We start from the raw sequence: 24,261 nt of genomic DNA, 5'->3' as shown, positions 1-24,261 counted from the left end.
AAGGTATTGAATTGGAAAATTGGTGACTTGCACTTCTTTTTTTTTTGGAATTATACACACAATGCATATGGTGGATCATGAACCGGCGATCTCACCTTCTACTTTACATTTACGAGGGTAATGTAGAGAGAGAGGAGATGCCATTTAAGCTACAACTCATTGGCTTAATTGTGAAGTGCAGATATGCGAGAGTGAGGTTCAAGAAGTGCTGTGCAAAGCTCTATAAGAGATATCTTTGGAAAAGCAATACCAGGAGAAGTGCTTATTGATGTTGTCTCATGCTTTGCAGTCCTACAAGGATCAGATGTCTGAGGGAAGGAATCCTTCGGATGCGGAGAGAAGCCATCTCTTTTCTAGATACCAATTACTCGTGTCTTCAGTGCTTATGGCTAGTCTTCCTCGGCATTTTCCTGGTATATACTTAATGATATATCTTGATTGATTACTAGTATTCTTGAGCATAGTGCTTTTGCTGAGTTTGTGTTGGCTAAAAGCTAGATTTCAATGAATGCTATTTGGTAGTTAGCATCCTTCATCTAAGTATCTTTTCATCTAAGCTTGATCTTCTGCTGAATGTTCTATTTTTTTGCCATCACCCAGTTCTCCACTACACTAGTCAGTACAAGGTCAAGTCGCTCAACTTTAATTAGGTGTGCTTTAGGATTAAAACAATCCACTCTTCTTTTTTTACCTGATTATCTACACTGGAGATCTTTCGTTTTATGTTGTCTAAAAATTAGCTTTGTGTGAGTGTGTAACAATTTCCTGATTTTTCTTTAATTTCTTCCTTCTTTTTACCTCCCAAATGTTCTTAGAGATACTCCACTGGTATTTTAAGGGGAGGCTGGAGGAATTGAGTACAATAATGGGTGGAGAGTTCTATGATGATGAATCTCAAGACAAAGATGAAATGGATTTAGATGAAAAAAGCAAAATCTCTTATAGGACTGGTGAAATGGATATTGATGAATGTTCTCACCAGGGTAAGTTCTTGGAGAACAATAAGTTGGTAAAGAGCATTGGGAAGGTTGTTCGAGATCTTAGAAGTCTTGGATTTACATCTATGACTGAAGATGCCTATTCTTGTGCCATATTTCTGCTTCTAAATGTGAGCATGTGCTCCATTTTTGCAATACTTGTCCAGCTTATTTCTTTTCACCTCTACATTGGCATTTTTCTTTTCATTTCCAATATTGTATTGTTGTATTGGACATCCTCTTTTCCAATACTATATGTGAGAATCACATCTCACATTTTCTTTGTATGTAATTTGTCTTTGGGTCCCATCAAAATTTTCCTGTCTGTGTGGCAGGCTAAAGTACACGATTTGGCTGGTGATGATTACAGAAGTTCTGTTTTGGAGTCCATTAAAGGGTGGATACAGGTATTTTTTCTTGTTTGTGTTGCCTTATTTTTTTAATTATCATTTTCTAAAATCCCTAATGTCTGAACTTGTTATCTATCCAAGATATTTTCATTTGCATTGGACTTTTGATTCAATAAACCTGGTCCTCGTTTTGAGTTAATGTATTAAATTATACTGGTCTATACTATATGACAGATGTTTTCTTGTCTATATATGCGGAAGGTCGATGAACAGTTGTTGAAGATCTTATAGTTGTTTCAGCCAGGCATATAATTATTTGGTTTATATGTAATTGGGTTTTTGATTTAAATTATTTGTTAGTTATAATATGGCTATATACAAAATTGTATTAGTTCTTTGGTCATAAACAGTAATTTGATTTGATTTAAGGAGCTACTGTAATTGTCCAAAAATTCTTCCTGCATAGAGTGAATGCCATCTACAAGATGCTGTAAAATTGATATTGTTTTTCTTGCCATAAATTGTATTTCTTCTGCTTATTTTTCTACTGTCCTCCATGCTAGTTTCTATTTTTGGTATATATTTTTATGCTACTAATAAATGACTCCATATACTTGGAGTTATGTCTCCCAGGCTGTGCCTCTCCAGTTTTTCCTTGCACTTCTTGCTTATCTTGGTGACTCTGTTAGTTATGATAGTCCTTCATCTGGTCTCAAATCACCTTTGGCTTCACATCCTTCGTCGTGCTATCCTGGAATTGATACTCCTTCTCAAGACTTTTTAGATGGCAGTTGCGACTAGAGTATTCTGCTTATGAGACGTTGCAAGATTTAAGGATAGCCAAACTATTTGAGATAATTGTGGATTATCCTGACAGGTGATTCCTTTTACATTCTTAATCTGGTATTTTCCTTGGTTTCCTATTGTAGAAGTCAAGTAAATGTGATTGTTTAGTGGTCAAGTTGTCAAATTGTACACTGGTCTTGCTTTAGTTTTGTTTCTTAAAAATGAGAAGAGAATTAAGATTCTTACAGTGGCTATAATTGCAACATAATTTGATGTGATGAGATCTCTATATCAACTGGATGGTGAAATGGGTGTTAATGTTTGATACAATCACCTGAATGCCTGAAAGATTCTCCTGTGGTTGTCCTCATTCTGTTTTCCATTTTTCTTTTCTTATTTTTTTTTTCTAATAAATTTTGCAGCTCTACAGCTAATGAAGATTTAAAACAATGTCTTGAATATACGGGACAACATTCTAAGTTGGTTGAATCATTTATCTCAGCACCACAATATCGCTTGCTTACTGCTGGTGCCTCAACCAATGACATACTGCGTCAATATGTTTCAACTATTAAAGAACTACGGACTATAGACCCAGCAGGTGTTTTTCTTGAAGCAGTTGATGAACCAATAAGAGACCATTTAAGGGGAAGGAAAGATACCATAAAATGCATAGTGACAATGTTAACTGATGGGACTGGTGGAAATCCTAATGTATCTGGAAATGCTGGGGATAGCCTTCTTGAAGAATTAAATAGAGATGAAGAAAGTCAAGAGAATACTGGTGTTGATGATGATTTCATCACCGATGACAAGCAAGCATGGATCAATGCTGCCTGGTATGTTTATGCTATCATGGCAATGGATGATATGTAACTTAGTTGTACCTTTAAGCTTGCCTTGTCAGTTGACTGATATATGTCTCCATGAATTCTGCCTGTCAGCTGGGAGCCTGATCCTGTAGAAGCTGACCCATCGAAAGGTAGTAGGAACTGGAGGAAGGTTGACATACTTGGGATGATTGTTGGCATAATTGGTTCAAAGGACCAACTAGTCAATGAATATTGTGTTATGCTGGCGGAAAAGCTTCTCAACAAATCTGATTATGACATTGACTCAGAGATACGTACTTTAGAACTCCTCAAGGCAAGTGGTTTGTATATTGGAGTCTTTGATCTGTTTAATTAGCTCTCCTGGTAGTAGTTGACATTTGGCATTCTCTTTGTTACGTTAGAATTTTTCGCCTTCATTTTCATGGTGGTACTGTCATCCTGCAGATACATTTTGGAGAGAGCAGCATGCAAAAATGTGAAATAATGCTCAATGACCTGATAGATTCAAAGAGGACAAACTCCAATATAAAAGCAACCATTGCTCAGACCCCTCTGATGGGTAGCATTTTGAAATTAGGAATGAGATAATCTATGATTAGGTGACACCTCATCAAATTTGATGGTGCTGCACCCATCTTCTCATTCCATGGCAAGAATACTTTCCATATCCAAATCATTCAAATAAATCTACAAACTATGATGGATGGCATTTTGCTTGAATAAGTGTAGTATTATGATTTATATCTTTCTTTAGTAGTTTTTGGGACTACTTGTGCCATGATTGCCAGTAGGCCATCTTAGTTTTGTATGATCTATTCATTTATGAAAAAATTTCAAGTAACCTTTGGTGAATAAATTCTTGGGGGCTGAGCTGGGGGATTCTACAGTGTCAATGGATATTCTTGATGCTACAATCATATCTTCTAATTTCTGGCCTCTAATACAGGTATAGAGGTCACCATTGCTATCATTGATATCAATCATTTTAAATTCTGGTAGTTGAAAAAGGCTTGATAATTTACGTGATCTTTGTTGATGGTCTCCTGCATGGGGTTTTACTAATAGTAACTCCGTTCAGTCCATTGCTGATTTTTTTTTTAGCTGTTGCCTTTTTTTACAGAATAATTTTTTTCTAATTCTTTAGACTCCTTTGTGTTCATTGTACATGTGCATTAAGTAGTCTTATTTCAATAAATTTTTTCTTTACTTATTAAAAAAAAAAAAAAGTTTTCTGGCAATATTACTTGACGCGCTATCTAAGATGATTGGGCATATTTACATGTTTTCTCATTTCTGCTTTCACACACACTCTGCTGTCTCTGCATGAAGTATCTGTTTACACCAACACTATAGACCTATATCTGTCCCTTGCTAACAATATATATACTTAGGTTAAAATTTCTTCTTTTCAAATGACAATTTCTTTTTCCTTAGTGACAAATTATTTTTGCTCTATTAACGTTGAAGAAAATTTTCAGGATGAGACCCTTAATGTGCCTGAGCCAGTTGACACCTGCTCTCTGATTATGAAAAGAGGTTTAATGAAATCAAAACCCCTTGTAAGTTTCTATGGTAGAAAAATCTTGGTACTGTCAAGGAATGGTTCAGAATTTAAAAAATGCAATTTCATACACACACTGATATTTGGATTACTTCCATGTTTAAACAAAGCAAAATTTGTCCAGTTTTCCTTTCTCTCTGTCCTGAATCAGTAAATCATTCACTTTTTTATTTATCATGGATGTGCAGTTGGAGTTGCAATTTGAAGATAGGGCAGTGCAGTTCACAGTGGCACCTGTACATGCAGCAATTATTATGCAATTTCAGGATCAAACAAGGTAACCATGGGAATTATCTGATGCATTATATGCTATTCATCAATAGTGTAACCGCATTTGTATTTTCTACTTTCAGTTGGACCTCTAAAAATCTTGCAGCTGCTATTGGCTTACCTGTAGATGTACTCAATCGAAGGATAAATTTTTGGATAAGCAAGGTATCTGATAACATTCACGTACTCAATTAGTTTTGGACACTTGATAGATCTAATGAAAACTCCTGGATTGCTGCTGAACATACATGACCAATTCAATGATTCATTCTAGTGAGTGATCAATTATTGTTGGACACTCAATAGATTTTTAATAGCTGGAAAAAAAAAAATAAGGCTGACTTGCTTGGTTCAGTTTCCTTTACCTCAGAACTTTCCACATTATACTGGCAATTGCACCGATCTTCTTTTATTGACTTTGTGGTTGTTTTGAATCGTATGATTTGTCGCTTTTTTTGTGAAATCAACCTTTTTGATTTTTTTCTCCCAAGTACTGGTTAAATCTTTTCAATTAGGTAGAAATTTGGTAATCCATAAAAATTCAAATATATGACAATCTTCAAGGGCTGGGGTCAAGATGAAAACTAATTTTTTTTAACCTCCTTTTGTAATCAGGGAATCCTTGAAGAATCACTTGGGGCAGACTCTAATGACCTTGTATTTGCCCTGATGGAAGGCATGGTTGAAACTAATAAGAATGGTGGAAATAGTGGAAGTTGTGAGGAGATTTTAGTTGGTGATGACGAGGGAGAGAGATCTGTGGCCTCTGTTGAGGATCAAATACGCAAGAAAATGACTATTTATGAGGTATGTGATGTGAATTTGAGCATTATTTGACGTATTTGCATGAATGGTTGTTTAAAACTGTTCCGTTGTTTCTTTTTCTGACTTTCCTCGTACAAATTCCAAATTAGTTAGACTCAAGGCCCTGCTTTGAAGGATATTTACTTTTATTTATAGGGTTGGGTGGGTCTGGTGTTTCATTTTGGACTAAAGGCTATAACTAAAAGTTACTCTTAACTCACCAAGGTTAAGTAGAAGCAGATATCCCCAGAAAAAGAGATGGAGAAGAACAGAAACACTGAAACACATGCCCCTGAAGCCAATTATTTGAATCCTAGCCTAGGTCATTATCACTTGCTGAATCCGAAGTGACAAATTGGGTGGGTCTGGTGTTTCATTTTGGACTAAAGGCTATAACTTAAAGTTTCTCTTAACTCACCAAGGTTAAGTAGAAGCAGATATCCCCAGAAAAAGAGATGGGGAAGAACAGAAACACTGAAACACATGCCCATGAAGCCAATTATTTGAATCCTAGCCTAGGTCATTATCACTTGCTGAATCCAAAGTGACAAATGAGGGTTTTTTTTTTCTTCTTCTTTTTTAATGAATTAAAAATGAGGCACTTTTTTTGTAATGTAATGAAATGTGACTAGTAAGGATATTTTATTGGATAGGACTAGGGGTGTTTGCGGTACGGTGGGGTGCAGTTTTAGGCCATTTTAGCACTGTACTTTGCGGTGTAATTTAGCCAAAACCATAACTGCACCGCACCTCATTTTTGCAGTCACATGTGCAGTATGGTACGATGCAGTGCAATGTGGTTTAGAGTTTAACTAAAACTATAACCACACTGCACCTCATTTTTGTGGTTACATGTGCGGTGCGATATATAAGATGCAGTTTGAAATTAGTATATTTTTCAAATTTTGTGCTTTCTTGCCCAGCTTAAAACTGTTTTTTCCCTTTATTTTGGGCCAAATTTTAAACTATTGAGTTAGTTTTTTTTTTGTTTTGGGTTGGTTTCCTAATCAACACTTGGGTTATTAAACTATTAATAATATATTTAATATATATGTGTATATATATATATATATTAATATATAGAGAGGGTGCGGTATGGTGCGATGTGATGCTGTGTGCTGTTAGTTGCGATGCGCTACGGTTATACCATTTTGAGAGTGATTTTGGTGTGATTTTTTGCGGTTTGGTGATCACTCCTAGATAGAATGGATTTGGATCCCACACAATATTTAGAGTATTGAATAGGATGCAATGGCATCCAATGACTAAAAATTATTAAAATTAAAAAAAAAATGTTGAAAAATATTTGTGATTGGAGGGGATTTCTTTTAACTTTTTACTACTATTTATTTTTTTAAATTTTTTGGTCCAATCCAAAGGCAGTTATTTTTAATATTTTGCTAACCATTAGATGCTATTGTATCCTGTGCAATATCTAGAGTATTATATAGGATCCAAATCCTATTGCGACATTATTCATAATAAAGAAAGAGTCGCGTCAATAGTCGATTCAAATCCTATTTGCTAACCATTATGATTCTTTATTTAAATTATGTTATGTTAAAGTTTTTAATTTTATCTCTATTATACTTTTTTTTTTTTTGGTTTTGTGGCTAGATAATTTGAGGAAGTCTTGTTGCAAGAATATCATTTGTTCTAGTCTTGACTTCCTCTTATGAGAATTGAAGGCACAGAGCCGGATGAATACATTTTAAGGCTCAAGGCAAAAACAAATTAGTGATTTTTTAGTATTTAAATATCAATTAAATATTATTTATTCAATTTTCTATATTATATTTTTTATTTAAAAACCTTTGTTCTTATTTTGTGAGATGCAATTTTTTAATTAAGTTTTTGTATTTAGTGTTAACATCTTTTTTTATAAGATGTTATAAAAATTATTTGTAAATGATTGTTTGGTACACTCTTTTAAATATATATATATATATATATATGTGTGTGTGTGTGTGTGTGTGTGTGTGTGTGTGTGTGGGAACAATAAAGTGGGGCGTTCTGGTTTAAAGGTGAATGGCGGAGGCAAATCAGGAAAGGGAAGAATCAGTAGGTTCACAAAGGAGAAACCTTACCATAAATATGCAACGGGGAGTTGGAAAGAAACACACCCCAAGTGTGGCGGTGGAATCGTATCGTAGTGATCAAGTGGTTGGTCAACGATCACCGACTGAGAGGCAAATGTCTCGTGATAATGTGTTGCAGCAAATGCAGTCCGAGATAGATTATCTGCGTAAGCGCTTAGATCGTAAGAAGCATTGTAGGAAGAGCCCGTCTTACTCTTCCAGTGATAGCTCTGAGGAAAAACCTGGAGGAAAGGAATCTTCAACATTTGAGTCTCTTCACAGTGAGGCCCGTTTGAGTACTTCTTCGGGTGCTAGGAAAAAGGGGCGGGAGGAGACGCAAGGTGAAAATGGGGCATACTAAGGTGAGGGGAATGATGCAATGGGTAAAACTTTGAGGCAAATTTCTAAATCCCTTTTCGTGGCCAGGATAAATAAGGCAAAACTCCCCCACAGATTTTCTCAACCTATATTTACTATTTATAATGAAAGGACTGATCTTGTAGAACACGTCAGTCATTTTAATCAAAAGATGGCGGTCTATTCGAATAATGAAGCGTTGATGTGCAGAGTGTTTCCTTCCAGTCTGGGACCAGTGGCTATGCGGTGGTTTGATGCTTTGACGAAAGGTTCCCTAAAGTCCTTTGAAGAGTTGACAAGGGCATTCGGGGCTCGGTTCATAACTTGTAGTAGGATCCCAAAACCCTTGGATGCATTACTGTCTATGGCCATGAGGGAAGGAGAAACGCTCAAAACTTATTCTGATCGATATTGGGAAATGTATAATGAAATTGACGGAGATGTTGAAAATGTGGCTGTAAGAACTTTTAAGGTGGGGCTCCCCACGGAACATGAATTGAGGAAGTCCTTGACAATGAAGGCAGCTGTAGACATGCGCCAGCTTATGGACCGTATAGACAAATATAAACGGGTGGAGGAGGACCAGATTCAAAGCAAAGGAAAAGCGAAGTTATATCCGGAGAAGAAAGATCTTCGGGGAATGGGGTATCAAGGCCGTCGGCCTAGGCGAGACTTTCCAAGTCGTCCATTGCCAGCTGAAACTCCTTTGTTAATTCACTGTTCAAGGAGCCTATACATCACATATTGGAGAAAATTCGAAATGAACCATACTTTAGACTACCTAACAAGATGAGTGGAAATGCATCTACGAGGAATCAAAATCTTCATTGTCATTATCATCAAGACAAGAGACATACCACAGAGGAGTGTCGGACGTTGCGTGACCATTTGAACCAATTAGCCAAGGCGGGAAAGATCAATCATTTCTTGTCTAGGCCGGACGGGCAAGTGGGGCATCAAGGTACGCGAATGTATCGTGGAAATATTCCTCGGCCAGCTTTAGGCACCATTAACGTTATTTTGGCACAGCCGAGAAGAGAAGCCGAGGATCCTTCTCAGATCATGTCCGTGCATAGTAGTTTTGGAAACGAAGTCATAGAGGGAAACAACCAACTGGCTAAAAGAATGAGGTTCTCGGTGACGCCAGTATTGGGTTTTTCTGAGGAAGATAAGGAGGGAACGTATCAACCCCATGATGATGCATTGGTAGTAACTATTCGTATCGGGGGATATGACGTGAAACGAGTCTTGGTGGATGATGGAAGTGGTGCAGAAATTATGTATCCCGACTTGTTTAATGGTTTAAAGTTGAAAGAAGAGGATTTGGAGAAGTATGATTTCTCGTTAGTAGGTTTTGATGGGAAACAGGTGATTCCGCGGGGGATGATTAGGCTGCCTGTACAGGTTGAGGATACAGAGGTCTAGGTTAACTTCATAGTAGTCAGGATATATGCACCTTACACGACCATTCTAGCTAGGCCTTGGCTCCATGCAATGGGGGCAGTTTCTTCGACTTTGCACGTAATGGTGAAATATCCTATCCAAGGAAGGGTGGGGATATTACACGGCAGCCAATCGGTAGCCAGGCAGTGTCTGATGTCTGCAAGTATTAAAACAGGGCAAGGTTCATCAACGGGGGCGACTCCGAAAGCGTTATAGCAATTAAAGAAACCTGCTCGGGGGATAGGTGTCGATGATAATGGAGGTTCCGCTGAAGAACTGGACAAGATATTTATAGGAGAAGGTAAGGAGAAATATTTTCAGGTGGGATCCCAATTACCAGTACCAGAAAGGGAGGAGTTAGTTAAGTTCTTAAAGGATAACATTGATGTTTTTGCATGGACGGCCTATGACGTCCCGGGAATTGATCCAGAATTCATCTGTCATCATTTAAATGTTAGTCCCAACGCAAAGCCTCGTAAGCAACCTCCTCGGCGTGCGTCCCAAGAGCATGCCGAAGCAGTTAAAGAGGAGGTCAACAAGTTAAAGCAAGCGGGGGCAATCAAGGAAATTTATTATCCTGAGTGGCTTGCCAACACTGTTGTGGTTAAAAAGAAGAACGGAAAATGGAGAGTTTGTGTCGATTTCACTGATCTGAACAAGGCATGTCCAAAGGATCCTTTCCCTATTCCGAGAATTGATCAGTTGGTGGATGCAACTGTTGGACATCCATGGATGAGTTTCTTGGATGCTTTTCAGGGTTATCATCAGATACCTATGTCATTGGGTGATCAGGAGAAGACAGCTTTTCGTGCTCCTAATGGCAATTACCATTATCGAGTAATGCACTTTGGTCTTAAGAATGCAGGTTCCACTTATCAAAAAATGGTGACTAGAATGTTTGAGTTGCAGTTGGGGCGTAATATGGAAGCATACATCAATGACATGGTGGTTAAAAGTAAGGAAGTAGGAGACCATTTGAGGGACTTACACGAAACCTTCTCAGTCCTTAGGAGGTATAAATTGCGTTTGAATGCTTCCAAGTGCTCCTTTGGAGTAAGTTCAGGAAAGTTTCTTGAGTATATGATAACGCACCGAGGAATTGAAGTTAATCCTGATCAAATCAAGGCTATCTTAGGGTTGAATCCTCCTCGGAATCCTAAGGAGGTACAAAAGCTAACTGGAATGTTTGCAGCCTTGAATCGGTTTATATCGCGATCTGCGGACAGGTGCCGACCTTTTTATCGCCTTTTGCATAAATGGAAAGATTTTCAGTGGACAGATGAGTATAATTTGGCTTTTGAGGATTTGAAGCAATATTTGGCAAATCCGCTAATACTATCACGGCCGGAGAAGGAAGAGGTGTTGTATGCCTATTTAGCAGTCACGGACTATGCTGTAAGTCTTGTCCTAGTACGGAATGATGATGGAGTTCAAAAACCGGTATATTATATTAGTAAATCCTTGCAAGAGGCCGAGCGGCGATATTTACCTTTGGAAAAGGCTCTTCTAGCCGTCGTACATGCAACAAGGAAGCTTCCACATTATTTTCAAGCCCATATGATAGTAGTACTTACCCAATTGCCTTTGCAGGCTATCATGAGGAGATTTGATTACACTGGTCGCGTGGCTAAGTGGGGAACTAAGCTTGGAGCTTATGATGTTAAGTATATGCCCCGGACGGCTATTAAAGGACAGGTTCTTGCCAATTTCGCGGCTGAATTCACGGAAAGTGGCATTAAGCAAGAAGATGTTATGCTAGTCGTAATGTCTATTGGGCTTAGGAATGTCCTTCTTTGGGAAGTTTATACGGATGGGGTATCTAATCGAAAGGGAGCCGGGATTGGAATTGTGTTGATTACCCCTGAGAAGTTAGTTATGGAAAAGTCACTACAGCTAGGATTTGTAGCCACTAATAATGAGGCCGAGTATGAAGCTCTCTTGGCAGGCGCTCAAATGGTTAGGCATCTGGGAGGAGAAGTAGTGGAATTGTATTGTGATTCCAGATTAGTTGTTGGGCAAGTTAATGGAGAGTTTGAGGCAAGAGATGAAAGAATGAAAAAATACCTCGAACGAGTCAAAGAGGTGTTAGGTCTGTTTAAAAGTTTTAAAGTACGACAAATTCCAAGAGGGCATAACGCTCATGCCGACTTGTTGGCCATATTAGCTACATCCTTGGGCTCAAAGTTACCACGGACGGTAATGGTAAAGGACTTGTTGACTTCTAGCCTTACTGGCATCCCGACAATCAGGGTTCACAGCATTCACGTTGGCCTGAGCTGGATGGATCCGATTGTGACCTTCTTACAGTATGGTGTGTTACCCGAAGATAAAGTGGAAGCCGAGAAGGTACGGAGAAGTGCCCCCCAATATTGGCTTTCTGGGGAGCATAAGTTGTACAAACGTTCCTACTCGGGGCCATATCTGCTTTGCGTACATCCTGAAGCTGTTGAGCCTTTATTGGAAGAGTTACATGAAGGAATATGTGGAAGTCATACGTGGGGAAGATCGTTAGCCCACAAAGCCATGACTCAAGGGTATTGGTGGCCAAATATGCAGAAGGCCTCCTAGGAGTATGCAAGGAAGTGTGACCAATGTCAAAGGTTTGCATCAAACATTCACCAACCAGGGGGAGTCTTGAATCCATTATCTAACCCATGGCCTTTTGCTAAGTGGGGCTTGGATATCATCGGACCTTTTCCTCGGGCAATTGGTAATAGAAGATGGCTCCTTGTCGGCACGAATTATTTTACTAAGTGGGTGGAAGCCGAACCATTAGCTAATATCAGGGATGCAGACGCTAAGAAGTTTGTTTGGAAGAATATCGTAACTCGCTTTGGAGTCCCGCATACTTTGATTTCTGATAATAGACTTCAATTTGATAGCAAGGCTTTTCGTAGATATTGTGCGGATATGGGAATAAGAAATGGATATTCAACACCGGCCTACCCTCAAGGAAATGGTCAAGCTGAGGCTACAAATAAAGTGATTCTGGCAGGATTAAAGAAGCGATTAGACGATGCTAAAGGAAGATGGGTAGAAGAGTTGCCTCATGTGTTGTGGACTCATCGTACTACCCCCCAAAGATCAATAGGCGAGACACCCTTTTCAATGACATATGAAATGGAAGCGGTAATCCCGTTGGAGTCAGGCTTTCCCACCTTGAAATCTGATCAGTATAACGATGCGAGTAATCATGATATGATGTGCGATAGTTTGAATACTATTGAAGAAAGAAGGGAAGTAGCCAGTGTGAAGATGGGCAGTTACCAACAGAAACTCAAGCAAACATATGACAAGGGAGTAAAGTCAAGACCTTTAGTACAAGGAGATTTGGTATTAAGAAAGGTGGTGGGGATAGCAAGAAATCCTGCCTGGGGTAAGTTAGGGCCTAATTGGGAAGGATCGTATAGAATTACGTTTGTAGCAGGTGTGGGGGCTTATTGTTTAGAAGATTTAAATGGAAAGGTAGTTCATCGCCCCTGGAATGTAAACAACTTACAACGTTATTACTATTAAAGGAAGAGCCTTCTTTTGTATCAATTGTAGGCTTATTTTGTTTCATTAGTCTGTGTTTCTTCTTTTTTTTACTGGAATAACCTATACCCAAGTGTTAAGCTGACCTTAGCTCTTGTTCGGCTCCTCAGGTCACAAGTCTAAGATAAATTAACAGCTTATAAAAAATCCAAGTGTTAAGCTGACCTTAGGCCTTGTTCGGCTCCTCGAGCCACAAGTCTAAGAGAAATTAACAACTTATAAGAAATTCAAGTGTTAAGCTGACCTTAGGCCTTGTTCGGCTCCTCGGGCCACAAGTCTAAAAGAAATTAACACCTTATAAAAAATCTGAGTGTTAAGCTGATCTTAATTCTTGTCCGGCTCCTCGAGCCACAAGTTTAAGAAAAATTAACGCCTTATGAAAAATCTAAATGTTAAGTTGATCTTAGCTCTTGTTCGGCTTTTCGGGCCACAAGTCTAAGAAAAATTAACATTCTATGGAACATCCAAGTGGTAAGTTGATCTTAGCTCTTGTACGGCTCCTTGGGCCACAAGTCTAAAAAATAATAACTCCTTAAAGAAGAGTTAAGTGTTAACTTAATCTTAGTTCTTGATCAGCTTCTCAAATCATAAGTGTAAGACGAAAAAATGAACACCGTTTTTTGTTGGCTTATGTTGCAAAGTTGATGATCGCGTTACGTTTAGATGTATAAGCAAAATTGATGATCGTGATCTATGTTATGTGTGCATGAAAAGTTATTATCTTAGCGGTAAGGCATTGTACTTGGCAAATGAGTAGAAACAAAGTAAATACTTAAGTATTGCAATATGTCAACAATAAATAATATGCACGGCACGGCTATTAATTCCTTCCATTCAGTCTATAAAAAAAAAAACGGCAACAAAAAGAACAAAAAGAAAAGTAACAGCATCAAGTGCTTGTTTGTTTGTCTTTAGGGTTCTTCTTCTCTGCTTCTTTCTCTTTTTTCTTCTTTTTTGCCTGTCCCACTTCCTTCGGATCGGCTTCATTTCCTTCATTCACTAGCTCGGCGTTAGGAGAAGGGTTCTCGGCTATTTCTTGGCCCTTAGGATGAACAGAAGAAGGTTCTGGGTCTGGAGTGGTTGCAGCTGCGGGAGGAACGGAACTAGAGTCACTTGTTGGTTTGGGAGGAGCAGGAGCTAGTTGTAAGGCAGAAGGGTAATAAACACTGTCGGGATTTCGAAGCTCGGACTCGGTGGATACTCCGGCAGCGTCTAAGGCCCGACCCCAAACTTCTAAACAGAACGCACGGGCAACCCCTTTTAGTTGAGCGGTGAGGTTGTCAGCAGCTTTCTTCATACCGGCATCATATGCTGCTTGCTCAGCATCAGCCTTCTCCTGCTCCTTAGAGGCTAATTCCCTTTGCACCTGCTTAAGCTCCACCACAGTAAGAGCAAGTCTGTTTTGAGCTTGTTTTTAGGCTTCAAGAGCAATATTAGCCTGCGACTCATAACTTTGCAAGACAGATTCTGCGTTTTATGAGCCTTTTCTACCTTGGCTAAGCGAATGAGGGTTTCCTTCAAATTCTGTTCTGCTTCATTCTGAGCCCTCACAGCGACCTCGGCATTGTGCTCAGCTTTTCTGGCTAAGTCCAAGGAATGATCCACCCATTCCTCAGCTATGAATAAAGCCTGGACAGCCTATAATGTACATAAATTACGAAAGTCATATGAGTAATGCTTTCAATAATAATGAAGATAAAATGATATAGAATTGGGAAAATACCTTAGCTAAGTCCTGTTTTAGAGACAGGAAGACTTCTCTTTTGCGGAAAGACCGCAGTTCAGCCATGTCCTCGGGAAGGCATAAGGTCTTTTCCAAGCACTCGGCCACCAAACTTGAGCTTCCCTTTTTCGGATCTCTAAGATTGGCATCATCAAGAACGGGGCTGCCTGAACTTAGGGTAAAGTTGGGGCGCCAAACCGATACTTTCCTTGTTGGATCGTTACTGGTGTCCTTAGAAGATCCAGTATGAGCGGGCTTCTTAGAGAGGGTTTTCCCTGCCCTAGTATCTTTAGAAGGGAGGTCGAGGTTCTCTCTTTCTTCGATCTCTATAACATTTTTGCTATTTTGACCCCTTTTTCTTTTCTTGTCCACGACCTTGAAGGGAGGGGTACGTGTCACGGCAAAGGTGATTGGACGAGGGGGTACGGCCACAGCAGGGGAAGAGCTGCTAGCATGTGCTTGTAGCAAGGCCAGAAGATCGGGTTTTTTCTCTTGGAAGCCCATGTTGCTTGTTGCTTGTTGAAGGATGTGAATTGCGAGGGGCGTCTTCACGATAAAAAACTTCAAAGTCCTTATCCGTCACCTCGGGGTGACTCGGCTCGGGAGTTGAAGTTTTTTCCTCGACCGCTAGATCAGTGAATTGCTCTTGGGGGTAAAGTAGTCTGGCTACGAGAGGGGCGGGAAGTTGTGCGTCTTGTGTTCTTACTGGAGGAGGTGCAGGTAGTAAGAAGCCAGGCACCGCAACGTCAATATGAGCTAACCGAAGATCCCTGGCTTGGATTACGTTCTTTGGACTTTGAAAGCGTTTGGTGGAAGGGGTGTAGCCGAGGATGACGTGGGCTGCCCAGAGTTGACCGTCTCTGTGCAAGAATATTTCTGACTGGAGAATTCTGTTCAAATCTTGACGGTTCACAACGGCTTTGTTTGGAGCGGTGTGGTAGTCGTCTGCAGTAAGGAATAAAAACCGTTAGGAAGAATTAATCAATGTTAGATTATAAAAGAAGACTGTTATTCCTAAGTATTATATCAGTCCTCGGGAACTCTACCTGGCACCCCATCTTGGGTTGGGCAGTGTAAGCCGTCATGCCAATTCCCCGAGATGATGAGGTAATCCTCGTCCATGCCTTTGCTTGAGTCAGGCAAGCAGGAGATCAACCTAACGGCTGGGACCCTACACTTCATGTAGTATTTGGTTTTTTCCCCTTTTTGGCATTTGTACACCAGTTTACATCATGCCAAGTTAAGTTGGTTCCCATTTTACGATTTAGGGCATCTACACATCCTAGGATCCTAAAGACATTGGGAGAACATTGGGCTAGGGTAAGTCTATAGTTTATAAGAAAATCTCGGGTCACCCTACCCATGGGGATTTTCATTCCGCCTTCGATAAAAACGATCATGGGAATTAAAACTAACTCGGGTGGCTAGGGTACAATTAGACAATCTTTTTCCTCACAATATTGAATATCTACATCGTCAGGAATCCTATATTGGGCCTTAAAAGCGGCCTTCGCCTCATCTGTTTTTACTAGTTTAGCGTATCTACCCATTAAACCTTACGATAGAAAAAGAAAAATAAACAATAAAAAAGAAGCAATAGGAGAGCTGACACACCTCTGAAGAATGCTTAAAACTGCTCCTCGGGAGGTCCTTTTTCCTTTAATCCTTCAAAACGCCAAAATGAACCTCAGCCAGCCTCAAGGTTTGCTTTTATAGGGGTAAAAAAAAAAATGGCAGTAACTTTCCCACTCATAATTAAGATCTCCATCTGAACCGTACGATGCTAATCCAGCCGTAGAATGTGCATAGGTAAGGAATCGCCTGACACCATAAATGCTCCATCGTGGACTACGAGGCGTCAGAAGCATGTCATGGGCAACGAAAAGACGTCCGTACGTGTGAAAGCAAAATCCACGTAAGAAGTGTATCCGAGAAGTTAAAACTTGGCTATTAATTCGTGGTTAATAGCCCAAGTGTTAAGGGGCTATTGTGAGAACCCGAAGATCCGAGGACCCAAAGATCTAAAGACCCGAAGACATATTGGAAGGCATAAGGAGTAGAGGAGAATAAAAGTCAAGGTCCCGAGGATGAAGTGGGATGGCCTGGCAAAGGACGAAAGATAGATTGATGATGTATGGGGTACATTGCAAATATCTGGGTGGGGGTTGGATAACTATGAACGTTGCATTGAATGTTTTGCACCAACCATTCTGGCCGCATTGAATAGGGAGTACCAGCTTTATCCGTTGCATTAATGTAGAAATGACCTGAACAGTACAAAGCACAGAGCTAAAGCTTCTCTCCATTACCGACTACAAGGGAATGGACAAGTGTCAGTAAAGGGGGTTGAGTAGATGAGAGGTGTAGGACTGAGATAGTAAGGGCAAAGGATATAAATAAGAGAGGAGAGACACAGGAATGGGGGACAGGACGTCAAAAACTTTGTTGTTGCTACCCTCTCTACAAATTCGTTGTTTTAGGACCTTTAGTCATAAAACGTTGTTGTTGTTAAGTCTTTTACGTGATTTTTGGTCCTTACAATATATATTCTCAATTGGGAAGGATTTCTAAAGCAAAACCCACCTATATATATATATATGTGTGTGTGTGTGTGTTTCCTTTTAAAAAAATCAATTATCATTCTAGAATTTTAGGACATTTTTGCACTATTTTAAAGGTCTTTTATTTATGTAATGAGGGCCTTAAAAGTTAGAACACCTTCAATATTTTTGGCATAGGTGGTGCCATAGGCCTAAGCGATTATAATAATTTGTCACTCATCTAACTTTCATTTTTGGATGAATTTTTTATACTTGCTTGCATCAATGTTTTATCTGTGGTGTTTTTTTTTTTTTTTTTGAGAAAACCGTGGTGTTTTTATTATTGATGTTCATATATTTACTTAAACAAATATAAATATTTTCTCAGTTATAAGAATATTGGACACATAAATACATAATGAGTCAGTTATTAATTATGACTTTTAATTGGTTTATATATTATAGGAAAGCCAGCAACAACATTTTGGGTCTTTTGATGTGGGCTTTGGCCCTCCTTGTTTTGTATCTGTTGTTAAGGCTGAGGCTAGCTAGTAGTTCTTTTGTGTATTTTTCTTTGTTCTAAATAAGATTTGCAATTCATAAAAAAAGAAAAAAAAAGGAAAGCCAACAACAATGTATAGATGTTAGTATTTTTTTTTTTTCAAGTACTAAGTTAATCTTAAAAGCTAAAACTTAGTATTTTTATTAGGCCTGACAAAATAGCTTCAACCTGATGATCAAACCTGTTAGGGATATATTGGGGTGGTGTATATTGGTAATACAATATAGTGGTAATACAATTGTATTGGTAGTTCAGTATTGATATTGTATAGTGGATTGGATGGTTATGTACACGTTAATGTACACGTTAGGGAAATAAGGGCTGGGCCAAGTTAGTTAGTTAGAAGTTAGTTAGGAAGTTGGGCTTAGTGGGAAGTAACAGACACGGGTCTAGAAGGTGTGGTTTGGGTCAATGTATAAAAGATCAGTAGGTTGTAAAGGGGAAAGATAGTCAAATTGCCATTGTTTCTATGTTCTTTGTTCTCTGTTTCCCTTCTCTGTTCTTTACCTAATTTCTGGGAGGCCTAGCTGACCTCGAATTCAGCTACCAAACTTCATTCCTTGATTTCCATTCTTAACAAAACCCAACTCAATCCATACGAGTTCGGTTGCATTAATTTTAGAGCTACCATAAACTAGCTTGGATTGGATGTTTCTCAATCCGATGAGTAAGGTTAGATTGAGAAAGGTATGTTTCTCTAGCTTTGTTTGGTCATTTGATTTCTAATGCTAAGTTACTTGTAGATACCTTTAGGGGCATTAGTTTATCCAAGGGTTGTCAAAATCGGGATTCTACGTAAGATTATGGGAGGTAGGTAGGGTCGTGGATCGTAAGATCCTACATATTTTAGATTTAAAGAAAAAAACACATCAATAATGACTTTGTATGTTGAATAATCATGTATATAGAAATTAGCTAACTACAGTATAAAATCCAAAAGCAAGACGAATATTAAGGTGAAGTGAACATTTAGGGCCTGTTTGATTTAGCATTTCAAACTCACATTTTTACATTTTAAACAACATTACACACATTTCTACACACTTTTTTACCCGCATGTATTTCAAAAAATTACAAAAATACCATCTCAAACTACTTTACCAAACACCTCTTTAATTATTCACATTCTAAGATTCTTATAAGTTATAATTACTGTCTTAATCATCATTATCCATTTCATCATTTATGTAGACATTGTATATTTATAAACTAGAGCTGCAAAAAACATCAAGATACAACTTCACACTCAACTATTCAAGTTATACTACTCAACAACAATTAAAGAGCATGCTCAAAAAAAGCAATCAATTAATATACAAATACAAACATAACTAATAAAATTATTAAAAAAAAATATTTTAGTAATATTAGAATAGTAACAAACAAATTTAACAATATTATAGCTTAAAAGACAACAAAGTCAACATCAAATTCTTCATTTAGAAATGATTAAGCATTCTTTCATTTGATTACAAAGAACTAGAAACTAGAAAATATTTGCTTAGGTAAACATAATTTTATATAAAAAAAAGTCATACAATCACAACATGGAAAAATAAAAACCCTTAAGTTTCACTAATACCAAAAATTTATCCCATAAAAGAAAACCAAAAATTTATGTTTTGGTAGAATTGGTAGAATCTTATACAATCCTACAATCCTACCATTTTTGCAATCCTAAACGTTTTGATGAGGTAGGGTTGTAAAATTGTGCGATCCTATGATCCAAATCGCGATTTTGACAACTATGAGTTTATCTCATGTTCGCTGCTTAGGTAATTTTGCTGCTCATAACCTTCCTAAATATGTCAAACATGTCACAAATTTTTCAGTGTGGATGGAAGATGTTCCTTTCCACCTTACTACTGTGATCCAAAACGCCCCTAAGTCATACTTGCAAGAAATATATGGCTTACAATACTAGCCTATTTCGGATGACTTAAAAAAAAATCAATTTATTTCTTACATACAATTTTTTAAATTCTCACATTTTTTTTGTTGTTCAAATTACAACTTTACAACACTTAGCATTATAAACGAAATAATACTCATATGGTAAATTTTTTTATAGTTGAATAAAAGATAAGAGTTCAATTCTGACCTGCACACAAAAAAAAAAAAAAATCAATTAATTTTTTGATCTGATGATAAAGAACACAATTATAAGTAGACTTCATAATTTGTAACTCTATAAAAATAAAAATAAAAATAAATCTAATCTAATGAAAATAAAACCGTACCAAACTCATAGATGCTGTATCTTTTTATGCTGAAACATAGATGTTGTATCATTGTGAAAGGTTTTTAGACTTTTGCCCAACGAAACAATCTAATTTAATGAAAATAAAACCGTACCAGACTCATAAATACTATATATATAATTGCAACTGCAACACATTATTGACTATGACAATGTTACACTTTAATTATGATTTTTTTTTTACTTTACAAAACCAATAAAACCGTACCAGACATATAAATACTATATATATAATTGCAACTGCAACACATTATTGACTATGACAATGTTACACTTTAATTATGATTTTTTTTTTACTTTACAAAACCAATAAAACCGTACCAGACATATAAATACTATATATATAATTGCAACTGCAACACATTATTGACAATGACAATGTTACACTTTAATTATGATTTTTTTTTTTTTTTTACTTTACAAAACCAATTGGTTTCTCAGGGGAAAATGGGCATTATTCGCACAAAAAAAAAAAGGTAAATGTCCAATTTTCCAAACTAATTAGGGAAATACTCTTTTTTTGAAACTCGATTTTCTCAAAATCGAGTTTCAAAAAAAAAAAATTTTTTTGGAGCCCTATAGTGACGTTTTAAGGACCTATAGCAGTGTTTTGTAACTCGACCTTTATGAAATCGAGTTACATGCAAGTTTTTTTATTTTTTATTTTTTATTTTACCTATAACTCGACTTCATGGAGTTCAAGGTATAAAACGTCGTTATAGGTTCTTAAAAAGGTCACTATAGGCTTTTTAAAACGTCGCTATAGGGCTTAACTCAATTTTGAAAAAATTGAGTTTTAAATGAAGGACATTCCTTAATTAGTTTGAAAAATGAGACAACATGCTGATTTTTTTTTTCGCGAAAAGAGCAAAAGCCAATTTTGCCCTGGTTTCTCAGTTATAAGACTATTGGACACATAAATACATAATGAATTAGTAATTATCACTTTTATTTGATTTATAATTTTATATTATAGAAAAGCCATCAACAATAGATGCTAGTATTGTTTTTTCATTTATTAATTTAATCTTAAAAGATAGTATATTTTGCTAAGCATGACAAAATATCTCTTCAATCTTCAGTTGCTGCCTTGGAATGTTTGGCGGTTGTTCATGCGCTTAGATTTGCCAGTGAATGTGGCTCCTCCCCTATTATCCTTGAGGGTGATTTGTATGCAAAGCTCTTGGTAGCGAGAAAGAGTCGTTTACTTCTTTTGGTCATTTAGTAGCTAAAGTCAAATTTATTGTGAAGACCTTCTGTGTAGTTATTTTTTCTCATGCCCGTAGATAAGGTGTGTAACTCATAATTTGATTAGACATGTTAGTAATTTATCGATGTGAACATATGTCAATTCTGTAACTTTGACCGATGTTGATTGAGTTTTCTTAATAATATTTTCTATCTTCATGTAAAAACAAATAAAAATACTATACATGACAAAATAGCTTCAACCCAATGAACTAATCCAACTCAATCCATACAAGTTGGGTTCGGTTAATATTTAGAGCAACCCAAACTAACTTGGACGGGAGATTTCTCAGTCCAAAAAGTAAGGTTATATTGGAAAATACCACAAACACAAACCCAAAACCTAAACCCAAACCCAGCACACTCCTAAGTTATACTTGAAAGAATAATATATATATATATATATATATATATTTTTTTTTTTTTGAGAAATACTTGAAAGAACAATATAGCTTAAAGTAATAGCCTATTTGGGATGCCTTAAAAATGAAAATAAATCAATTTATTTCTTAGGTACAATATTTTAAAACCTCCCCCCCCCCCCTCCCCTTTTTTTTTTTTAAATTCTAATTACAACTTTAAAAGACTCAACATTATAAACGAAATAATCTAATCTAAATGAAAATAAAACCGTATCAAACTCATAGTCATAGATGCTGTATCATTTTTGCTGAAACAAGGATGCTGTATCATAGTAAATGGTTTTTGGCCTTTTGCCCAACTATAGTAAAGTATTGAACAAACACTGATAAATATCAGCATGTATTTACAGCTAGTTTCATAATTACATCTGGGTTCTCAATTTTAGTTTTCTGTTTTTTTTTAGTCTTCTTCATCATTAGAGATTATTAAATATCCGTGTTTTCATGGAAGTGATTGAAGTGACTATGCAGTAAGCCCCGGTGCAGTGGTGGCAGTTGGTGACTTATTTGAGTTATTTCTCTTTTATATGAAAATGGATACAATCAAATTAACAGAACGTAAAATCACATTAATGAAGGGATCGAAATATCGAATACGAATAATAAGATATGATGGTTATGCAAGACATTTCTTACCATTTATTCCCAACACGAAGCAATGAAAATGCTGGAATACCAGAAAGTGTAGACCTGTTTTGTATGTACATTTAAATAATAGTTTTTAGTTTTTTTAGAAAATATATGTGCGTAAAAAAATATAAAAATACGTGTAATGTTGTTTTAAAAATGAAAATATGTATTTAAACACATGTACCAAATATACCCTTATTATTTGAATCCAGTTATTTAGCCTGAGCCACACTTTTTTTTTTTTTTTAAAAAGAATTTATGTCTAGTATAGTTATTAGACACAAGCCGTCATTTTTTCTCTTCCTCTAAATATATATAAGTATATAAACGTATTAAAGATGAGTGTTGTATGTATCATAGTCGCTTAGATTATGTATTCAATAATACTTTCCACAAAATAATTCATAATTATCATGGTAATAAGTTGCTAATTGAATGTAATATAAACATTGTACATGAAAATCAATAAAAGTACATGAACTCAACTTATGTGAATTGAAATTGTTTCTTAAAAAACAATTGTGAAAATTTTATTTTGTCTGTATGTCTGTAACATTACTTTGTTACTTATTTACCGTGAGTTGCATGCATTTTTGTTTTTTCTTCTCTCTCTATTTACTGTCTTTTAATCTCCTTATTCATGAGATTCTTCATATGGTCCTGCTATTACTTCATCAGGTGAAGGTGCATTTAATATATACAAAGGGATTCAATCAAATATGATGGGATAAGCTATGGAGACTCTTTTTTTTTTTTTTTTGAAAAAACAAATCCTATGTTTCACTCATAATATTGTATTTTATATATATATTTCATCAATCATCATATATGTCACATGCCTTTATTTTTTTTTGGGAAAGTAATATATGGAGCGAATATTATCATCCTATACATATCTTCTATGATTCATTTACATTTATTCCCATAATTAATCTCTTAATTTACATGGAACTATTATGGAGGAAAATTATAAAATTTTGAAATAGTTTAATTTTTTTTTTGTTTCAATTTTATTTTCATTTTTTCATAATATTTTTCCTTCAATGAATTCTTTCTATTTTGAATTATGTTGACTTTCTTAATTATGTGCTGAATTTTTTTCATATATATTTTTTCTTTGATTGATTTTCTTAACAATAAAATTTTAATTTTTCTTAAGTACTACTCATCATGTATGTATCCATTTGAACATTGACTGTCATATATTGTAATTAACGATTTTATCAATAAATATTATTGAGCTCTCTTTAATTAAGTTTACCTGTATAAAGAGAGTTCGATAATTTTAATATTGTTTTAAGTATATCGCTATATGCTTATATCTTATATTGTGAGTATTTTATGTATTTTTTTAATCAATATATTAATTTTTAATACTTTTTGAATTTTATAAATATTATAAATGGTTATTTAACCTTATAGTTTGATCAAGGACTCAAAACTATAACAAGTTAAGTTTTAGCTTGAGTTTAATTAGTAGAAGTAGTTTTAAATTGGAAGAACACTAGGTACAAAAGCATAGTAAATTTAAAATTTAATTTAGTATAGTTGATACAATATTAATTATATTGAATTAGTTTGTTCATTTACTGAATTTTCACTTTAATTATTTAGTATAGATAGTGAAAATGAGCATACTTAATTTCCACGAGTTGGATTATTGCATCTATTTTTTAATTTTTATCTTATAATCTCCTTCTTCGCATGAGATTATTCATTTTTCTTCTATGTCCGCATATTATTAATAAGTCTAATAATGTAAAATGGTTCGAAACTTTTTCCACAACTGCTAATAATGTGGTTTGTCATTTTTTTTTTTTTTTTTTTTGTTGAGCTTACAAGAAGTGGGAATGGGAACTTTGGATCAAAGTTATTTCAATTTG

At 36.3% G+C, this 24,261-nt stretch overlaps 1 pseudogene; it reads left to right on the top strand.

Moving 5' to 3' along the window:
* The first annotated feature begins 805 nt into the window (after window positions 1–805).
* On the top strand, window positions 806–21,453 carry LOC142629192 (anaphase-promoting complex subunit 2-like; annotated as a pseudogene).
* Window positions 21,454–24,261: the final 2,808 nt, after the last annotated feature.

Source organism: Castanea sativa, chromosome 3 (genome assembly GCF_040712315.1).
Source record: "Castanea sativa cultivar Marrone di Chiusa Pesio chromosome 3, ASM4071231v1".
Classification (NCBI taxonomy): domain Eukaryota; kingdom Viridiplantae; phylum Streptophyta; class Magnoliopsida; order Fagales; family Fagaceae; genus Castanea; species Castanea sativa.
Note: the sequence above shows the minus strand (reverse complement) of the source record. Positions and strands in the feature narration are given on the sequence as shown.